A 10,288-nucleotide genomic window follows, 5' to 3' on the forward strand; every position below is an offset into this window, starting at 1 on the left:
AAGTTGTTTTACCTTCAAACTATGAAATTTGCAACAAAAAACGTTAAATGTAATTTCAGTGTTGATGAAATGACTGATCCGATTCCCGATTCCACCGCGTCTGAAACTGACACGTGAGAGTTCGGTTAAAGGGGCCGGGGCTGGGCTCCCAGCCTCTTACCTGTACTTTCATGAAAGTGTGCGGTATTTCCCCCCTCTCTGTCTGTCCCGGGACGGGGTCTCGGATTCACAAAAATTAGACCGTCTCCTCGGCTTGTACCCGCAGTTTTTGCGCAATCTGAACTCCGCAGAAAAAACTTCCGCACCTCTGCAGCTGTCACTCAGCCTGACGTCACGACAGGTGTGTGAACGTAAAGGTAACGCAGCCTACCTATAGCTCAGCAAAAAACCAGCAGCTCCCAGCCCAGCCTACCTGTAGCTCAGCAAAAAACCAGCAGCTCCCAGCCCAGCCTACCTGTAGCTCAGCAAAAAACCAGCAGCTCCCAGCCCAGCCTACCTATAGCTCAGCAAAAAACCAGCAGCTCCCAGCCCAGCCTACCTATAGCACAGCAAAAAAACCAGCAGCTCCCAGCCCAGCCTACCTATAGCTCAGCAAAAAACCAGCAGCTCCCAGCCCAGCCAACCTGTAGCTCAGCAAAACCAGCAGCTCCCAGCCCAGCCTACTTGTAGCTCAGCAAAAAACCAGCAGCTCCCAACCCAGCCAACCTGTAGCTCAGCAAAAAACCAGCAGCTCCCAGCCCAACCTAACTAGCTCAGCAAAAAACCAGCAGCTCCCAGCCCAGCCTACCTGTAGCACAGCAAAAACCAGCAGCTCCCAGCCCAGCCTACCTGTAGCTCAGCAAAAAACCAGCAGCTCCCAGCCCAGCCTACCTGTAGCTCAGCAAAAAACCAGCAGCTCCCAGCCCAGCCTACCTATAGCTCAGCAAAAAACCAGCAACTCCCAGCCCAGCCTACCTATAGCTCAGCAAAAAACCAGCAGCTCCCAGCCCAGCCAACCTGTAGCTCAGCAAAAAACCAGCAGCTCCCAGCCCAGCCTACCTGTAGCTCAACAAAACCAGCAGCGCCCAGCCCAGCCTACTTGTAGCACAGCAAAAAAATGCAGCTCCCAGCCCAGCCAACCTGTAGCACAGCAAAAAAAATGCAGCTCCCAGCCCAGCCAACCTGTAGCACAGCAGAACCCAGCAGCTCCCAGCCTACCTATAGCTCAGCAAAAAACCAGCAGCGCCCAGCCTACCTGTAGCTCAGCAAAAAACCAGCAGCTCCCAGCCCAGCCTGCCTGTAGCTGAGCAAAAAACCAGCAGCCCCCAGCCCAGCCAGCCTGTAGCTCAGCAAAAAAACCAGCAGCTCCCAGCCCAGCCTACCTGTAGCTCAGCAAAAAACCAGCAGCTCTCAGCCCAGCCTACCCAGAGCACAGCAAAAACCAGCAGCTCTCAGCCCAGCCAACCTGTAGCACAGCAAAAACCAGCAGCTCCCAGCCCAGCCTACCTGTAGTACAGCAAAAAGCCAGCAGCTCCCAGCCCAGCCTACCTGTAGCACAGCAAAAACCAGCAGCTCCCAGCCCTACCTGTAGCACAGCAAAAACCAGCAGCTCCCAGCCCAGCCTACCTGTAGCACAGCAAAAACCAGCAGCTCCCAGCCCTACCTGTAGCACAGCAAAAACCAGCAGCTCCCAGCCCAGCCTACCTGTAGCACAGCAAAAGCCAGCAGCTCCCAGCCCAGCCAACCTGTAGCACAGCAAAAACCAGCAGCTCCCAGCCCAGCTTACCTGTAGCACAGCAAAAACCAGCAGCTCCCAGCCCAGCTTACTTGTAGCACAGCAAAAACCAGCAGCTACCAGCCCAGCCTCTGTAGCACAGCAAAAACCAGCAGCTCTCAGCCCAGTTTACCTGTAGCACAGCAAAAACCAGCAGCTCCCAGCCCAGCCAACCTGTAGCACAGCAAAAAGCCAGCAGCTCCCAGCCCAGCCTACCTGTAGCACAGCAAAAACCAGCAACTCCCAGCCCAACCAACCTGTAGCACAGCAAAAACCAGCAGCTCCCAGCCCAGCTTGCCTGTAGCACAGCAAAAAAACAGCAGCTCCCAGTCCAGCCTACCTGTAGCACAGCAAAAACCAGCAGCTCCCAGCCCAGCTTACTTGTAGCACAGCAAAAAGCCAGCAGCTCCCAGCCCAGCCTCCCTGTAGCACAGCAAAACCCAGCAGCTCCCAGCCCAGCCAACCTGTAGCACAGCAAAAACCAGCAGCTCCCAGCCCAGCCTATCTGTAGCACAGCAGAACCCAGCAGCTCCCAGCCTACCTATAGCTCAGCAAAAAACCAGCAGCTCCCAGCCCAGCCTACCTGTAGCTCAGCAAAAAACCAGCAGCTCCCAGTCCAACCTGCCTGTAGCTGAGCAAAAAACCAGCAGCCCCCAGCCCAGCCAACCTGTAGCTCAGCAAAAAACCAGCAGCTCCCAGCCCAGCCTATCTGTAGCTCAGCAAAAAAGCAGCAGCTCTCAGCCCAGCCTACCCAGAGCACAGCAAAAACCAGCAGCTCTCAGCCCAGCCTACCCAGAGCACAGCAAAAACCAGCAGCTCTCAGCCCAGCTTACCTGTAGCACAGCAAAAGCCAGCAGCTCCCAGCCCAGCCTACCTGTAGCACAGCAAAAACCAGCAGCTCCCAGCCCAGCTTACCTGAAGCACAGCAAAAACCAGCAGCTCCCAGCCCTACCTGTAGCACAGCAAAAACCAGCAGCTCCCAGCCCAGCCAACCTGTAGCACAGCAAAAACCAGCAGCTCCCAGCCCAGCCTACCTGTAGCACAGCAAAAAGCCAGCAGCTCCCAGCCCAGCCTACCTGTAGCACAGCAAAACCCAGCAGCTCCCAGCCCAGCCAACCTGTAGCACAGCAAAAACCAGCAGCTCCCAGCCCAGCCTACCTGTAGCACAGCAAAAACCAGCAGCTCCCAGCCCAGCCTACCTATAGAACAGGATAAACAGCGCTGTTAGGTAAGTAGTTCCAGGATTTTGACCCAGCGACGATGAAGGAACAGTGATATATGTCTAAATGGGGATGCTGTGTGACTTGGTACCAATGACATAGATAGGACAAGGAAGGAGGTTCTGCTGAGGGAGTTTGAGCAGCTAGGGGCCAAATTAAAAAGCAGAACCACAAGGGTAATTATTACCTGAGCCACGAGCGAATTTGGCTAGGACAAATAAAATTAGAGAGTTAAATGTGTGGCTCAAAGACTGATGTGGGAGAAATGGGTTTTGCTTCCTGGGACACTGGCACCAGTACTGGGGCAGGAGGGAGCTGTTCCGTTGGGACGGGCTTCACTTGGCCAGTGCTGGGACTAGAGTCCTGGCGGATCATATAACTAGGGCTGTAGAGAGGGCTTTAAACTAACTAGTGGGGGGGAGGTTCCTAGAGAGCAAATAATACAAATGACAACAGAGAAGGTCATAGACTTAGGTAGCAGTGGGGAAATTAAAAACCAGAGCATGTCAGGAAGGGGCAGAAGGTATGGAGTAAAAGGTAAAGTAATAAAAAGGGCAAAAGCAGGAACTAAGTGTCACAAAACATCTTTGAAAGTTCTCTATCTGAATGCACGTAGCATTCGTAACAAAATAGATGAGTTAATGGCACAAATAACTACATATGGGTATGATCTTGTGGCCATTACAGAAACATGGCTGCAGGGTGACAATGCCTGGGAATTAAACATACCAGGTTATTTAACAATCAGGAAGGACAGGCAGGATGGAAGGGGAGGTGGGGTGGCTATGTTAATAAAGGAAGGAATCACTGTAATACAGAGAAATGATATTGGGTCAAAAGATCAGGACAATGAAACAGTTTGGGTGGAGGTAAGGAATAATAAGGGGAAAAAAACACTAGTGGGCGTAGTCTATAGGCCTCCGAACTGTGGCAACTCTGTTGGACGGAGTATCAATCAGGAAATAGTTGAGGCTTGTAATAAGGGAACATCTATAATTATGGGGGATTTTAACTATCATATTAATTGGACAAATCAAATTGGGCAGGGCTGCCTTGAGGATGAGTTCATTGAGTGTATTAGGGATGGGTTTCTTGAGCAGTATGTAACTGAACCGACCAGGGGGCAGGCAGCCTTAGATCTGGTCCTGTGTAACGAGACAGGATTAATTAAAAATGTCCTAGTAAAAGATCCCCTTGGAATGAGTGACCATAACATGGTTGAATTCCATATTCAATTAGAGGGTGAGAAGGTTGGATCTCAAACAAGCGTGTTAAGCTTGAATAAAGGAGACTATGAAGGTATGAGAGCGGAATTGAGTAGAGTGGATTGGGAAAATAGATTAAAGGGTAAGACGATACATGATCAGTGGTGTACATTTAAGGAGTTATTTTACAACTTCCAAAAAATATATATTCCACTGAGAAGAAAAGGGTGTAAAAGAAAAGACAGCCATCCGTGGCTAAGTAAAGAAATTAAGGATAGTATTCGACTAAAAACAAGGGCATATAAGGTAGCCAAATCTAGTGGGAGGATAGAGGATTGGGAAAACTTTAAAAGACAGCAAAAAATAACAAAAAGATTGATTAAGAAAGGGAAGATAGATTATGAAAGTAAATTAGCAAAAAATATAAAAACAGATAGTAAGAGTTTTTATAGTTATATAAAAAGAAAAAGGGTGGCTAAAGTAAATGTTGGTCCCTTAGAGGATGAGACCGGGAAATTAATGGTGGGAAATATGGAGATGGCAAAAACACTGAATGAATATTTTACATCAGTCTTTACAGTAGAAGACACTAAGAATATCCCAACACTGGACAAACAGGGGGCTAAAGGGGGGGAGGAGCTAAACACGATCAAAATCACTAAGGAAGTGGTACTCGGTAAAATAATGGGACTCAAGGCGGATAAATCACCTGGACCTGATGGCTTACACCCTAGGGTCTTGAGGGAAGTGGCGGTAGGGATTGTGGATGCATTGGTAATAATTTTCCAAAGCTCCCTGGACTCGGCAATGGTCCCGGCAGACTGGAAAACTGCTAATGTAACACCCTTATTTAAAAAGGGCAGTAGACAGAAGGCTGGAAACTATAGACCGGTTAGCCTAACATCTGTGGTAGGTAAAATTTTGGAGTCCATTATTAAGGAGACAGTAACAGGACATTTGGATAATCATAAATTAATAGGGCAAAGTTAGCATGGTTTTATGAAGGGGAAGTCATGTTTGACAAATTTGCTGGAGTTCTTTGAGGAAGTAACGTATAGGGTGGATAAAGGGGAACCAGTGGACGTAGTGTATTTAGACTTCCAAAAGGCATTTGACAAGGTGCCACACAAAAGATTATTGCTTAAGATAAAAAATCACGGGATTGGGGGTAATATTCTGGCATGGATAGAGGATTGGCTATCTAACAGAAGGCAGAGAGTTGGGATAAATGGTTTATTCTCAGACTGGCAATCAGTAACTAGTGGTGTTCCGCAGGGGTCAGTGCTGGGTCCCCAACTCTTTACAATCTATATTAACGATTTGGAGGAGGGGACCGAGTGTAACATATCAAAGTTTGCAGATGATACTAAGATGGGGGGGAAAGTAGTGAGTGAGGAAGACATAAAAAACCTTCAAGGGGACATAGACAGGCTAAGTAAGTGGGCAGAGATTTGGCAGATGGAATACAATAGTGGAAAGTGTGAGGTTATGCACTTTGGCAGGAAAAATCGTAGAGCAAGTTATTATCTTAATGGCAAGAAACTGGAAAGTACTGAAGTACAAAGGGATCTGGGGGTCCTGGTGCACGAAACTCAAAAGGTTAGTATGCAGGTGCAGCAAGTGATTAAGAAGGCCAATGGAATGTTGGCTTTCATTGCTAGGGGGATAGAATATAAAAATAGGGAGGTATTGCTTCAGTTGTACAAGGTATTGGTGAGACCGCACCTGGAATACTGCGTACAGTTTTGGTGTCCATACTTAAGAAAGGACATACTTGCTCTCGAGTCAGTACAAAGAAGGTTCACTCGGTTAATCCCGGGGATGAGGGGATGGACATATGAGGAGAGGTTGAGTCGATTGGGACTCTACTCATTGGAGTTCAGAAGAATGAGAGGCGATCTTATTGAAACATATAAGATTGTGAAGGGTTTGGATCGGGTGGATGCAGGGAAGATGTTCCAGATGATGGGTGAAACTAGAACTAGGGGGCATAGTCTTAGAATAAGGGGCTGCTCTTTCAAAACTGAGATGAGGAGGAACTACTTCACTCAGAGGGTGGTAGGTCCATGGAATATGCTGCCCCAAAAAACTGTAGAAGCTACATCATTACATAAATTTAAAACAGAAATAGACAGTTTCCTAGAAGTAAAGGGAATTAAGGGTTACGGGGAGCGGGCAGGAATTTGGACATGAGTCTAGGTTCGGATCGGTCATGGCCCTGTGGGTAGCGGAGTGGGCCCAGGGGCCGTGTAGCCTGATCCTGCTCCTATTTCGTGTGTCTAATTCTGTTAGATGCAGGAGATGGTTCTGTGATAGTGGATTGGCAGTTAGGACCAAATCAGCCATGATCTTATTGAATGGCGGAGCAGGCTCGAGGGGCCGATTGGCCTACTCCTGCTCCTATTTCTTATGTTCTTACTTGGGAGTGGAACTTGGAGGTGGTGGTGTTCCTATACACCTGCTGCCCTTGTCCTTCTAGGTGGTAGAGGTCGTGGGTTTGGGAGGTGCTGCCAAAGAAACCTTGGCGAGTTGCAGTGCATCTTGTAGATGGTACACACTGCAGCTACGGTGCGCTGGCGTAACAGTGATCCCTTACTGCACACATTAAACTGGCCAAGCAGCTCTCAAGTGGCTCTGATTGAGTCACCCCTCCAGCACTGGTATGGCGCTCTTTAATTATCACTGTCCCAAACCCCACGTGCCAATGTAAACCAGCTTTTATATATCAGCAATGTATCAGGCTACACAACCTCGCTCTGTGTAGAATTTGCCAGCACCACGATTCAATCTCCATGAATGGGGGTGTCTCCAGGAACCTGTCTAACCAGCTGCTCCCAGTCGGACAGCCCTGTTTAATCTGATCGATACAGTGCCATTCTGCAGGGGCACTCTCCACACAGTAAGGGTTAAACCACACCTTTAATGGGATTTTCTTCATGAGAGCGTTTTAAATTTAAATTTATAAAGCACCTTTCACATCCGTAGGACATCCCAAAGTGCTTCACAGCCAATTAATTACTTTTTGAAGTTAACATTGTTTTTATGTAGCAGCCAGTTTTTACATAGCAAAGTCCCACAAACAGAAATGAGACAAATGACCAGGTGAATCTGTTTGGGAGGAATGCTGAGCCAGGACAGCAGGGAGAACTCCCCTGTTCTTCTTCAAATAGTGCCGTGGTTTCTTTTACATCCACCTGAGAGGATAGACAGAGCCTTGGTTTAACTCCTCATCCTAAAGATGGCACCGCTAGGATTGTCAGCGGTGCCCCTCAAGTCTTTGGGGTGGGGCTTAATCCCCCCCCGCAACCTTCTGACTCAGAGGTTGTTACCTTACACTGTTGAATAAACAGGAACTCCATGCAATTACAAAATACAGCGTTGAGATTATTAACCCTTACCCTGCTGAATAAAGCGGAACTCCATACAGTCGCCTCGAGGAGCAGCTGAATAAAGGTTTGGGAAATGGAAAAACTTCATGGAACCTTTCAATTTTAAACCTTAGGCGCAACCCAATATAATTTGGCAGAAATAAGGCACCAACAAAAGCGTTTTTTACAATCTGCTCTCTGGGAAAATATGACACCACCCGTGGGTGTTTCTGCATTGTAACTAGTGCAAGTCTGTACCAGTGAGATGACTCATGTTGGTCCTGTGTTGGGTGTACTATAGCGCCCCCTCTTGGTGTAGCAAAGAAAAACAGTTCCCCATTAAATAACAGACTTCAAGCGATGTTTTATTTTAGTGTGCCCCCTTACCTTTTCTTGACAATTTTCTCCCCTCCTCCTCTTTGAAGACTCTGGTTTCTTATTGAGGCATTGGACACCCTCCGACATCCCATCCTTGTATGAGTCTAGACTGGGTGTGTCTGCTGGCTATTTAACCCTGGGGGGCACCATGGATGAACCTAATCTTGTCTTCACCTGATGTCCTCCCATGAACACTTGCAGCAGAGGTCGCAGGATAGTGATCTGCTAAGTATGAGAAGCAAACCTGGCACCTTCTTGCCCATATTGACTCAGTGACTCAATAGCTTAACCAGAGGTTGCTGGAGCTTTCTTGTTAGATTGAAAGTCCTACATGAAGGAGCTAGGGCCCAAAGTGCAAGTTGAAAAGATATGGGGAGAAGATTAAATGAATCAGGATCTGGTGGTTTGGTGACACCAAGCTTGTAGATTTTAGGGAGAAAGGACGTGAGGAATTCCACACTTTGGAAGTCCTGGGACAGAGTGAGTTAGAGTAGAAGATGTTGTGATGAGTCTTGATGAGACAGTGATGATGCTGTGTGAAGGGAACGGTGTGTAGGACGATGTATTTACAACTTAGGAGGAACAAAATAGGAAAGTTCAGAGGAGCTCTGACTATGGTACTAATGGTAAAATAGAAAGAGATAAGAAAGATTGCGAGAGGGAGAGGTGGCATGTTGCACCTGAGAGAGGATCCTCTATCACAGGACTAGTTTTTTTTTATCTTGCCAAGGATGTGGGAGGTGTTGGAAGAGCCTCCCCAGATACAGGAGCTGTGTTCAAGCTCTTGGTATTTAAAGAGTTAGGAGCTGTTCAGGAAACGTTTTTAGTACAAAAAAGATTGAGCATCTTGACACAGTGGGACCCACCTAAGCTTTTGGGCAGCTGGAAGCTTTAAACAAGAGTGGGCTCCAGTGAGAGCAACTGACATTTATACAGCCGCTTTAATGTAACAAACGTCCCAAGGCACTTCAAACAGACTCCAACATGTAATAGAAGAATTAGGGGAAGTGAGGGAAAGCAGGGTTGATGAGGTAGGTTCCGAGAAGGTTTTTGAAGGTGGGGAGAGGTAGCAAAACAGAGGGGTTTCGGAGAGTAGGGTTTAGGCCGTTGACTGCTCTAGCACTTTAGTGGAGTGGGGGGAATGAAATTAGATGCAAATCCACACCCCTGTGTTTAGGGATGTGTGGAGCAGTCCTGGCACAGGTCAATCAACATCTCAGCCTTAAACTCAGCTCTGAACTTAGGGTTGCCAACTCTGGTTGGACATATTCCTGGAGGTTCCATCACATGACCTCCCGCTTCCAATTGCCCCGCCCGGTTAAACAGCTTTCCCACCCCCCCCTCCAATATTTTTATAACTAATAAACAAAAGTGGTCATAGAAATGTTTTTAAAACACATTTTTTTTTAACCCGCCCTATGATTTATCTCCCTATTACTTACAGCAGGCGATTAATCTTTATTTCCTGGAGACTCCAGGACAATCCTGGAGGGTTGGCAGCTCATACTGTAGAGCTAAGGCCCTTCGTTGGGGCGGAGACTTAGCTAGAGACCATCTCTTTTTTGTCATTTGTTGATTCAGATTTCTTTGTCGACAGAAAAATTACTTTTGCGTGTAGGAAATCTGAACTGAGAGAATGGAAAGGCACCAGCTCAGATTCAGAGTACACAATAATAGAATGAAAGGGTTAATGGCAGAAACACGTTCTCTTCTTAATCGTGGAGTGCTGCGCCCCCTATTGTCCACATCTGTTGTCACTGCTAACGTGTCAACCTATTGTAAAATCAGAAACATACAGCATTAACAAACAGACACCAGGGAGTGATGTCAGAGCACCAATTGTACCCTTGCCTTCAGAAGGCAGTTCGAAATAGGCCAGAGTTCACTATTTGCAGTTTGATGACGTAGTCTGAGGCGCTTTGATGAGATTCCTACCTTGCAGGGTCTTTCTGGGCACCCATTGATCTCGCTGATAATGGTTGGGGTTGGCACGCGGAGGTTAAACTCTGCTTCTGGCAGTTCACTGGTTAGCGTGTTTGCATAAAAGTTCTTTTGTTAATACAGTCATCAACCCACTTTTTAAACAAAGTCACAGAGTGTCAAAATAGCGCACAAAGGAAGTTTATGTTGAACATGTTAACCAGTCCACCACCAGGGGAAATAAACCTATAGCATCCTTAGAATGATCTCCCTGGGCAACGCACGGCTGATGGAGAATGAAAACAAGAAAGACAGCTCAAAATAATAAAACATTTATCAAACAATGATCCAGAAACATCTGACCAATGAGCCAAGTTACCTTCGAAGGAAAGAAAGCCTTGTACTTGCATTGCTCTTTATTATATCTTACAGGAACATCCCAAG

The 10,288-nt window shown here is 47.2% G+C and overlaps 1 protein-coding gene across 2 annotated transcripts in view; it reads right to left on the reverse strand.

The window, feature by feature from the left end:
• arhgef16 (Rho guanine nucleotide exchange factor (GEF) 16) overlaps nucleotides 1–331 on the reverse strand; it is a 41,942-nt gene extending 41,611 nt beyond the window's left edge. The window contains exon 1 of one of the 2 annotated variants that reach the window (XM_085967277.1): nucleotides 161–331. The gene's annotated coding sequence lies outside the window, so the exon portion shown is untranslated. Of the gene's footprint in view, nucleotides 1–12; nucleotides 116–160 lie in introns of those variants that run through there. The other variant, XM_085967279.1, reaches the window with a different exon arrangement.
• Between the last annotated feature and the right edge of the window lie 9,957 nt (nucleotides 332–10,288).

Source organism: Somniosus microcephalus, chromosome 25 (assembly GCF_052327205.1).
Source record: "Somniosus microcephalus isolate GS21.2 chromosome 25, FLI_Smic_1.0, whole genome shotgun sequence".
NCBI classification, from domain to species: Eukaryota; Metazoa; Chordata; class Chondrichthyes; order Squaliformes; family Somniosidae; genus Somniosus; species Somniosus microcephalus.